This window comes from Myotis davidii, unplaced genomic scaffold (assembly GCF_000327345.1).
Source record: "Myotis davidii unplaced genomic scaffold, ASM32734v1 scaffold750, whole genome shotgun sequence".
Classification (NCBI taxonomy): Eukaryota; Metazoa; Chordata; class Mammalia; order Chiroptera; family Vespertilionidae; genus Myotis; species Myotis davidii.
The window spans coordinates 2100199-2111102 of NW_006282814.1; the positions used below are offsets into that span (position 1 = coordinate 2100199).

General features: G+C 48.7%; 1 pseudogene; it reads right to left on the bottom strand.

Moving 5' to 3' along the window:
- Positions 1-7306: 7306 nt before the first annotated feature.
- The window catches only part of LOC102773283, a 9406-nt pseudogene continuing 5808 nt past the window's right edge, over positions 7307-10904 (bottom strand).

Genomic DNA, 10904 nt, shown 5'->3' on the forward strand with positions numbered 1-10904 from the left:
TAAAAAACCCCACAGAAAAAGCTTTTTTGCCCTGGCTGATGTGGCAAAAAAGTTGTTTGGGCCCCATTCCATGTATCGAAAGATACCAGTTGTATTCCTAGTCAGGGCACATGCCCAGGTTGTGGGCTCTATCCATGGTAGGGGGTGTGCAGGAGGAATCGGATTGATGTTTCTCTTCCTTCCTCTTTTTCTAAAAATCAATAAAAGTATGAAATAAAATAAAAACAATTTTTTGTGTCTTTGTCTAAACAAGTGGATTGAAACAACTTCACTGAAGTCATAAAGTGGATTTAAATCACATCAAATCACTACACTATGTTCCCATCACTTTATCAAGGCAGCTCTTCTTGCCACTTGGGCTGGGTCACGAACCCCCAGGAAACCTGCAGCTCTCTCTGCTTCCCATTCCTTTTGTGGCTGCTCACAGCTTGTGGGCCTTCCCCCAGGATGGAAGCTGTGTGCTCCCGGCTTGTCAGTCCACATCCAAGCCCGATTTGTGTAGAGAACAAATGGATACATTTCATTCCTGAGTTTCCTAAACATTCTTTGGCTTGGCAACATTCTGTTCAAGTTATTTATATGTAATTCATCAATTATCTCATTTACTCTCTGCAGGATGCATTTTCTTCCCTACATCTAAGGACTTTATAATTTTGGCAAGAAAGTCAGGCCTTAAAGACATGAAATAGTGGAGACTCACCCCCCCTGGTGGTAGAGAAGGGCATTGTCAAACACCAAACACTAGTACACTACACGTTTTACAGGTAGTTAAAAAAACCACAAAACTACAGCCTAGAAAACTTATTTTTGTACATGTGGCCCACTACTGTTGTTTCCTCTGAGGCAAGTTTCTGTCTCCGTCCTTCTGTCTGTCTTTAGAGTCCTGGTTGCTTTCTTTCATGGCACAAGTTCTCTCTCATCTCTGGGGAGCCCACACAGGCTCACGGAAACTCTGGGACTGGACTGCTCTCAGCAGGACTGGGCAGAGAAGTGGCTGAGGCTAACTTGGGGCTCTGCCCCCCACAACTGCATTCCAACATGAGACAGCCTTCCCTCTGGGTCTGCACACAAGCTGTCCAAGGCTCGCCCTTGCACCCTGCCCCCCTCCCCCACTGTACCTCCTAGTCCACCTGCGGTTTCCCCGGCTTTGTCCTCCATCAGCGCTCTCCTGCCTGCATGCAGTGCTGCAGAAACGGGCTGGGATGTCCCTCTGCCTGCCCATCTGCATTGCTCACTCTCCCCGTGTTGGCTGCCAGGTGCCCATTACACCCGTCCTTCCCCTTCGCTTCTGCTCACTGGTGCCTGCGGTGACGCCCAGCGCACAGCACAGCAGACATGGAGATCCAAGGACACGGAGAGCCAAGGCAGAGGGGGAAAGTCTGGTGAAGGTCTGGCTGCAAATGCACACATTTACTATGTTGAATTGTGTTACATGTTTGAGTGTGGATGGGATGGGCATAAGGAGAGAAAGGTTTCGGCCTGACGAGCAGGTGCATAGCATGGCCACTTACTGAGACGGAAGGAAGGGCGCGAGGCAAGGACAGGGCCATAGTCAGGGCTGCTCCTCTCGATATGTTATGTGTGAGAAACCTATTCTTGCTGCAGGGGTTCAGATGTCACCCCAAGCTATGCACCTTAGAATACTGATTATTTTCCATTAAAGTTCCTTGAGGCACAGCCGGTGCAAGAAGGCCATTCTGACCCGCCTTCGTCCCCCGAAAGCAGGGAATAACTCTCCTCCTTTCAGCAGAGGCAGGGAATTTAGGGCCGAGAAGGCTGTATCCACAGATCTAGTTGCGTCCTCACTAATGTACTGCCCTGCACCCCCTTCTCTGTCCCCTCAATTCCTCACACACTTATTCTTTCCTTGTCTGAAAGGAACAAAAGCTGCCTGCTGCAGTCACTTCTTTGCATTTCATATTTTTAATAGGGCTCCCATAAGCACAAAATTACATTGTTTTCTCCTGTTAATATGTCTTAAAAATTCTTTTTTGAAGATTAAAGCCTTTGTTTTAGAGATATCGGATTGAAAGTGACAGTCTCAGAGGGACAGAACGGGACCGTTGTAACTTGAGAGTGCATTACAGCTGAGCGGCCAGAGGTCAATCTCCTTAGACAAGTAAGTGTTGAAGCGCCTGGATGAAAAAGGAAGCTATATTGGCTAGCACCTTTGCTATAGTCATAAAAACCGAAATATGGCTTTCTTTCTAAATTTTTTTTCATTGATTGATTTTTTTAGAGAGAGAGAGAGAGGAAGAGAGAGAGAGAGAGAGAGAGAGAGAGAGAGAAACATCGACCTGTCATTCCACTTCTTTACTCACCCATTGGTTGCTTCTTGAATGTGCCCTGACGAGGGATTGAACCCACAACCTTGGTGTGTTGGGACGATTCCCTAACCAACTGAGCTACCCAGTCAGGGCTCCTGTTAATCTGTCTTATGTCAGTTTAGTTATTAGACCAGCCAGAGAACCTAGAAGGGAAGGAGAGAAAGGTTTCCTCCCTTGTGATTCACACAGTTGCTTGCAGCCCCTGAAACTCCCTGGCGCGCCAGGCTTCAGAGCTCTCTGCTGCCCGAGAGCCAGGCGCCTTGAACAATGACGACGTTTGCACGTACTCCAAGCGTGTTCACCACCGGCAAGCTCTTAAGCAGCTTTAGAAACCATTCAAAGAAATAGAGTAACTACTTTAAACCTCATCTTCATTAGTCACTTAATGAAAAAGAATATTTGTCCAGAGAGAAATAAGTCAAAGGCCATGATTCTCCCCAGAGTAGGGCTGTAGGTAAGGCACCACTAGCTGCTTAAAGTGCTCCTTCGGCAGGTGTGTGGCCCATGCGGCGGCCCATGCAGTGGCCCCTCTGAGATTGCTGTGTCTAATGTAATCTCCGACCCTGCACTGGAAAGCAAGTTCCTCAGGCTGGCCTCGATGCCTTGTGTTTGGACAAAGTTCAGGGTTATCAGCATGGGGTAAGCAATAACCAGTGACAAACTAAGACAAGCTCTGGAATAAGTGACTCATACCACTGATCTGTACACCTTAAATGAGTGAAAGTGCCTGACATGTGAATTATATCTCAATGAAGGTTGTTATAAAAGAAATGAATGGTGTGGCAGGTGCCATAATAAAGGCAGCTTCCAAGTCTACAGGGACAAGAGGAGTGTGAAGATGCCTTTCCAGAGCTCTTACCGGATGGAAAGCAGACACTTCGGAGAAATGAGCTGCCTCAGTGCCCTCTCCCGGGTCAGGTTCATGGCTGAGAAGAAGATAAACAGTGGGCACCCTGCACAAGCCCCACTCCCTCAGTGTCTTGTCACATCTCTGCAAATCTGTGGTTCTGAGAAGATGTTATATAAGCCTCAAGCTGTAACCACCTCTTTGAGTAACGCATCATTGTCTGGTGTGTGTGTGTTTTGCATGGATTAAAAAACTACTTCTCTTGTTGATCTGTCTTTGGTTAATTTGCATGACCCCAGTCCACAAACCGAAAGTTTTCCTCTCCTACAGGAGGACCTGGGGAGAGTGTTTCTTTCCCCACCTATGCAATGTGCAGGAAGCCACCAGTTGCCAATACTGTCATCACCACTTGCCAATACTGTCATCACCACTTGCCGATACTGTCATCACCACTCGCTGATACTGTCATCACCACTCGCCAATCCTGTCATCACCACTTGCCGATACTGTCATCACCACTTGCCAATACTGTCATCACCACTCGCTGATACTGTCATCACCACTTGCCGATACTGTCATCACCACTCGCCAATCCTGTCATCATCACTCGCCAATCCTGTCATCACCACTTGCCAATACTGTCATGAGCGAACGTGGGAGGCCGATGGACCTTGAGCATTAGCAGGGCTGACGCCAGGCACCGATTGTTTGTGTTGAGATAGCAGTGGCTCGAAGCAATTCCCTGACCTCATAGCTTCCAAGTAAATGTTTACTGGGCCTTACTGATCTTTACTGGCCTTAGAGATGGTCTGTCTGCTACCAGTTTGCCGTGCTTTACTGAGGGCAAGATGTGTGTCTAACACTGAACAAAAAGCGGATAAGCCCAGGCCTCAGTGTGTCTCTTCAAGAAAGAGGCTCCGCCTGGCCCCCAAATTCCTTCTAAATTCCTATTTCTTGTATAGCATTTTCATTTGTGCGTCGGCCCCTCCTTCAGATCCTGAACTTCGCCACGAAGGTCAGGCACGGGAAGGAGTGGGACCCACCCGATGGGCCACTTAATGAGGTGAGACAGTCAGGAGGAGATGACCTAGTGCCACGTGCCCATCAAAGATCAGAGGACCTGGAGTCAGAGCGGGGCCTGGAAAGGAGGGGAGCCACTTGGAGGGGCGTGTGGGTGAGTGAAGGGGTTACAGAATAGACAGCCTTCGGTTCCATAGGGGTTGGACCTGGCCCAAGCCGGGTCTCAGCTTCAGGGTGGGAGCGGCCAGCACCCTCTGTACCTTGCCCACCACTGCGTCTACGGGATCGGCCTGCACTCCAGGTTGTTCTTGGCCAGGCGAAGAATGGATTACTCCAGAAATGCTTGCTGGCAAAGACTCACTAACTGGGAGAGTGACATTGGGATGGACTGCTCACGTGCATTTGAAATCTGGAAACTCACTATGAGATAAATGCAGAGCCAGCTCCCAGTATGTGGACATGGAAATCCCTGTTTTATCCTTTTATTTTACTTTATTTTATTTTTTAATCACTGCTGCTAGCTTTTGAGAATGAAAGGATCACATTCTGCCTTAATTCACAGCATAACCAAAAGAAAATAATTCGAAGCAACAAAGAAAAAATGACGCTTTGAGTATGTTCTTGGAGAAGCGATTTAACGTGGTGGTCGTCCCTGATTTATGTGGCCGCGGGGTTAGGTGGGATGACGCACAAATGCCTCCTGTGATGGCCCAAAGGTGCGCAGGTCCCAGAGGCAGCCTGGGGGTGAGGTCGACTTCCAGTTGCTGTGAGGGCTTGGAGGGAGGGCCTTCCACTGAGAACAACGCAGCCCGAGCGGGAGAGTTGATGCTCATGCTTGTCTGTGCATTTCCCTCATGTCTCATGACAGTCCTGCTGCCTCACAGGCCACAATGGCATTCTAGTCCCACGGGCTCTTCTGAGCCTCGTCCACCAAGAGGCTGTGTGTCTGTTCTTTCCCCTGGGACCTGAGGACTCTGTGATGCTGTAGAAGTGACCTCCGTGGACGACGAGGCTGCGCTAGAAATGGTGACACAGCTGCTGCTGGCTGTGTGCCTTGGGACTGAGCCGCCGTGCTGTGGGGGACGTGGCTCTGGCTTCAGGAGCAGCTGTCCCGGATGCCTATGGGGGCTGAGCCGCACCGACCCCGGAGCGTAAGTGAACTGTTTGAATTTTGTTCCCTTGCCCCCAACCAGGAGGGTTGTGTGTGTTGCTCTCATAATGTTGCTTCTATTTAAGGATGTAACACACAAACGATGCTATAAGAAACCCCAGTTACTATTGCATTATCTCCAAGTACATTGTCTGCTACAGGGCTTCTTGAGCTTGAGAGAGCCATAGAATCACCTTGGAGGGGTTGTTAAAGGTTCCATGGGCTCCACTCCAAGGACTTCAGATTCGGTAGGTATGCGGCGAAGTTGCCTGTCTAAGGAGTTCCTGGGTGACCCTGATGCTGTTGGTCAGGGGCTCTCACGTAAGATGTGTCAGACTTTAGAGTCAGGAACAGCTTTGCTGCCCTCTTAGGCCTGCTAGCTCTCTCCTTGTTAACAATAGGAACTATGCAACTGTATTTCCCTTTTCTCTTTGGCTGCCAGGAGCTAAATGTGTGGTTCCACTCTCTCATCTGTGGAGGCCTATGGTGACCCCCAAATTCATGTCCACTTAGAATCTCAGAATGTGATCTCATTTGGCAATAGGATCCTTCAGGTGTAGTTAGTTAAGGATCTTAAGATGAAATCATCCAGGGTTTAGGTCAGGCCTTAACCCAATGGCCAGTGTCCTTATAAGAAGAGGAGAGGCCACAGAGACACATGCACACAGGGGGAAGCCGTGCCAAGAGGGAGGCAAAGGTTGGACTGATGCATTAGCCAAGGAAGGCCGGAGCCGCCGGGAGCTGGAAGAGACAAGGAAGGGCCCTCCCCGGTGCCTTTGGAGGGAGTGGGCTCTTCTGATACTGAGTTTCAGACTTCTGGCCTCCAAAACTCCGAGAGAATAGATCTCTGTCGTTTTATGCCACTTGGTTTGTAAACTTCCTCTCTCTCTCTCTCTCTCTCTCTCTCTCTCACCTCTGCCTCTTGTATTTGTGAGTTTACACACAGTTTCATTGTACGTTTTTGCAACCATTTCAGAATAAGTCAAAGCCAGCATTCTACTGCTCTCATAAATATTTCTGCTTTTAAAGAACGATGAGACATGTCCAAAGGGACCAACGCCAATTGTGGAATGATTGAACATCAGAGTAACTAATAACAAGAATGGGTTACAAGTTATTGACATGGAGGAATGCTTACTAAGGAATGCTATGGGAGGAATAATGGAGGGAGGACATTATCAATGGCACTCAAATGAGGGAGTGAACGTTCAATGAGCTACTAATTACTAAGGACAGAAATCTGGTAGAAACCACCTTCGCTGAGGGATCAAAGTTAACATCGCTAGAATTGGGACAAACATACACCATGTGCCTCCTGAGAAATGCAAACCATCTCTATGATAGTATCCCTTCTAAAACCCAATCATGAAAAAACATCAGATAAACCCAAATTGAGGGGCGCTCCACAAAATAATTGCAATTAAAAATAATTGTAATTTAAAAATCACAAGGTCATGAAATGCTAATGTTGGGGAACTGCTCCAGATTAATGAGGACCAAAGGGACATGAACTGCATGCATGTGGAATCCTGGATTTGATCACAGACCAGGGGGAAAAGGACCACACAGAGGGCATTATTGGGGCCATCGATAGTAAGTAAAGTCTATACTACCTAAAAAATGTTTTTCCTCTTTTGGGCCATAACAGTTTTTAAAATTAAAAAATATTTTTATTGATTTCAGAGAGGAAGGGAGAGGGAGAGAGAGATAGAAACATCAATGATGAGAGAAAATCATTGATTGGCTGCCTCCTGCACACCCTCCCCCCCCTGCCTTGCCCCCACTGGGGATCAAGCCCCACAACCTGGGCATGTGCCCTGACCAGGAATTGAACCATGACCTCCTGGTTCATAGTTTGATGCTCAACCCCTGGGCCCCTCGGCCAGGCTGGGCCATAAACTTCTATTGACAGATCAGAGGAAGAGCCAGGGGTAAGGGTCCCTCCCCTCCCCTGCCCTGCCCTTACCCAGGAGCCTCCATGCCTCTGCTAGAGCAGGAAGCCCGGGAGGCTGTGGGCGGGTTGTTGTAATGGGCATCCTGGCCCTTGCAGCTGGGTAGGTGGTGAACTCCTTCCTGCTCCAGATGATCTTGATGTCCATGAGCGGCTGCTACTCCAGGTTCTGCCGCTCAGTGTCAGCACAGACGTCACTGGCTGGGCTTCGATTCTGCTGATCAGCGCCTGGGTCTTGTCAGCTGGGCTCTGAAGCGAGCCTCCATGTCTGCCAGCCTGGCTTTCACGCTGAGCTGAGGCTGCAGCTCGATGTCCAGGCCCTGGAGGGTGCGGCACAGGTCGGGGTCTTGCTAAGCTGCGGTTGCTCTGTGGGGCCAGTGACCTCCCGGTTCAGCTCCTCGGTCTGGCTGGTGACCCAGGCTTTAGCATCCTCCCAGTTTTTCTTGGCCAAGACCTCATATTGGCTGCTCACGTCACTTAGGATCGTGGCTAGGTCCATGCCACCTGCCCCTCAGAGCACTGATGTCCTCTGCATGGTTCTTCCTCAGGTTGCCAGCTCTCCCCCAGGCCGCTGCCTGCATCTCCAGACGGGCTCTGGCCAGGCTCAGCTGGCCCAGCACCTCGCGCAGGCCGCTCATGTCCACCTCCACCTCCACGCTCATGCGCGGGGCCTGCTCCTTCTTGAACTTGGTTCGGAAGTCATGCGCAGCCAGGCGAGCATTGCCCATCTGCAGAGAAATCTTGGAGTTCTCCGTGGTGGCACCAAGAATCTTGTCCCACAGCTCCTCCCAGGTTCGGTAAGAGTGGCTGTAGGCGTGGGTGGGTGGGCGTGGGCCCATCTTCTGGTGTTAGTCATGGATCTTCACCTCCAGGTCCCTGTTCGCCCCCTCCGGGGGGCACACCTTCTCCAGGTAGGAGGCCAGACAGTCATTGAGGTTCTGCTTGGTCACTTTCTCATTGCCCACTAGAAGCCCATTGGACCAGGCCAGGGAGCCCACAGAGCCACTGCCATAGCCCCCAGAAGATGAGGACACACAGCGGGTAGAGGACACCGACATGCCAGGGCCGCAGTGCCTCTGTGGATGCTGGGTGCGTGGTAGGCGCCTCTTGCTCCGAAGCACACCATGACACCGCCCCCGCCCCGCATGAGCAGGCTGAGGACTGGCAGGCAATAGCTGTAGGAAGTCACAGTGAAAGAGGTCGCGGGATACTGGTCGGAGGAGGAGCTGTGGTCTGCAGAAGTTTTTAAAATTTTAATTATAAGATATATATTTTTATCTATTAAGGTTTTTATTACTTTGTATATATACATGGAGTGGCCAGATTATTATGACCACCTGATGTTTGTAGGCAATATGATTGTTGGATTTTGTCAAATGCTTTTTGGTGTCTATTGATATGATGATGTGATTTTTGTCTTTCAATTTGTTTATGTGATGTATCACATTTATTGATTTGCAAATATTGCATCCCTGGAATAAATCCCACTTGGTCATTTGCTAATATTTTGTTGAGCATTTTAGCATTAACTGCTTTTCGCACTAAAATCACTGGAGCCAATTGTCAACCTCTCCAAAGACACATTTGGATAACTTCTATATCACATTTCCATCTACAAACTCCAAAACATGTGAGCTTGGATTTGGTTTTTCAAATGTCCAGGTAGTGGCTCCTTGTTTTTTTTTAAAAAGCTGGGAAATGATGAAGTTAGTGCTCTCTGGGAGGGGTGTGGATTTCTAGACGCTCTGTTCTGCCTCAGTGTCCAGGGATGCGAGAGTAAGCAGGCCTGGGCTCTGGGCGCCACCCACCATGCCTGGAAGAACAAGTGTCATGTGAAGCTCGTCTGTGCGCCCAGCCTCAGGCGTCACCTGTCCCCTTACTTGCTGGCAGCTTCAAATCGTCTCCCCAGCAATGCCCAGCAGTCATTTGCATTGTAATTTACAGAATTCCAACAAGGTACCTTGTGGAAATGTAATTGGTTTCCCCCACAGAAAATGTTCATATTAAAATGACACTTACAGAGACTCCTGTCTGTGAGCAATGGCATCTCCCCAGCTTTCATTCCTAACTGAAGAGGAAAGCTGGTTTTCTCAAACTGAGAAATATCGTGGTGACAGTTCAAGGAATGTTTGATCTGATTGTCTGATTGTAACAATGAAAAGCTAGATAAACAAGCAAGCATGAAAGATGTTAAGGATTTGGAGGTGCTTGCCATTAAGAGACTGAACATTTTTGACAAGTAGCCTAAACACCTAACAATACCAGATTTTTGGCTTTAGGTTTATTTTTCAGTTTAGTTCTCATCAGTTGTCATTTGTTGTGTGTTTGTGGCATGAGGAGGAAGGATCTTTGTGCACAGGGTCTGTGGCTGCGCCAGTGGAGGAGCCACCAGACAGAGTTGTACGTAAGCCATTCCGAGCAGGTGTGGGCCTAATGGGACACCGTCTGCTCTACTCTTCAGGACCGTGGGAGCATCTTGACTTCAGTCCCGTTAGCACAGGTCCCGGGAAGCCCTGCACCAGTGAACCAGTTTAGCTGTTCTTATGCTCCTGTTTCCCAAAGTCAGTTTGCCAGGGTCTCACCTTTAAAGAGAACACATTTGAACATCTCAGAGGATGCTCATTTTTAATAACTTAACAAACATAAGGTACAATTTACATAAATAAGATGTAGCGCTTTTAAGGGTGCCCCCTTCGATGCATTTCCACAAAGGCACACAGTTGTGAAACCAATGTCCCCATTGAGACAGACAACAGCGCCATCCCCACAAAGGCCTCCATCTCCATCACCCTCCCCGGCTGGGCCACCACTCATCTGACCTCCAGGATGGTGGGTTGCGGTTTGCCCTGTCCTAGAACTCGGTATCAGTGGAGCCACACAGCACACGGTCCTGTGTGCCTGGCTTCTTTCATGCTACATGACGTTTTTGAGATCTACACACATCTTGAATCAGTGGTTGATCATTTTTATTGCCGAATAGTATTTCATTATATGAACAGGCCGTCCTTGTAGGAAATGCTACGTCAGCATTTTCCTGCTGGTGGACATTTGGGTTGGTTCCTGACCCTGGTGCTTTTCGGGTCATAGTTTGGAAAATGCTGGTGTAGAGGAATGTCACAGGGTCACACACTCGCACACTCGAAACCAGGCAGCTAACAGGCTCCCAGGGGAAGTGGACAAGAAGGATGCTTTCTCAGCATTTCTCCATGCTCATGTACAAGAGTGGTCTGCAGACACTTCTGTAGTGCTCAGTGAACTAGAGGGGTTTTATGCAGAAGAGGAGATATTTTTATTGATTTCGGAGAGGAAAGGAGAGGGAGAGAGAGATAGAAATATCAGTGAAGAGAGAGAATCCTTGATTGGTTGCCTCCTGCACACTCCCTACTGTATTTAGAAAGTCAATTAGGGAATACAAGTGCAGGGCTCATTTATAATACAAACTTAATTTTCTAAAAACTTTCCTCTTATTATAAACTTTGGTCTGGCCAGTGTGGCTTCTCAATGGATGAACATCAACCTAGGATCCAGGAGGTCATGGTTCAATTTCCAGTCAAAGCACATGACCAGGTTTGGCACTTGATCCCAAGTAGGGCATGTGCAGGAGCCAGC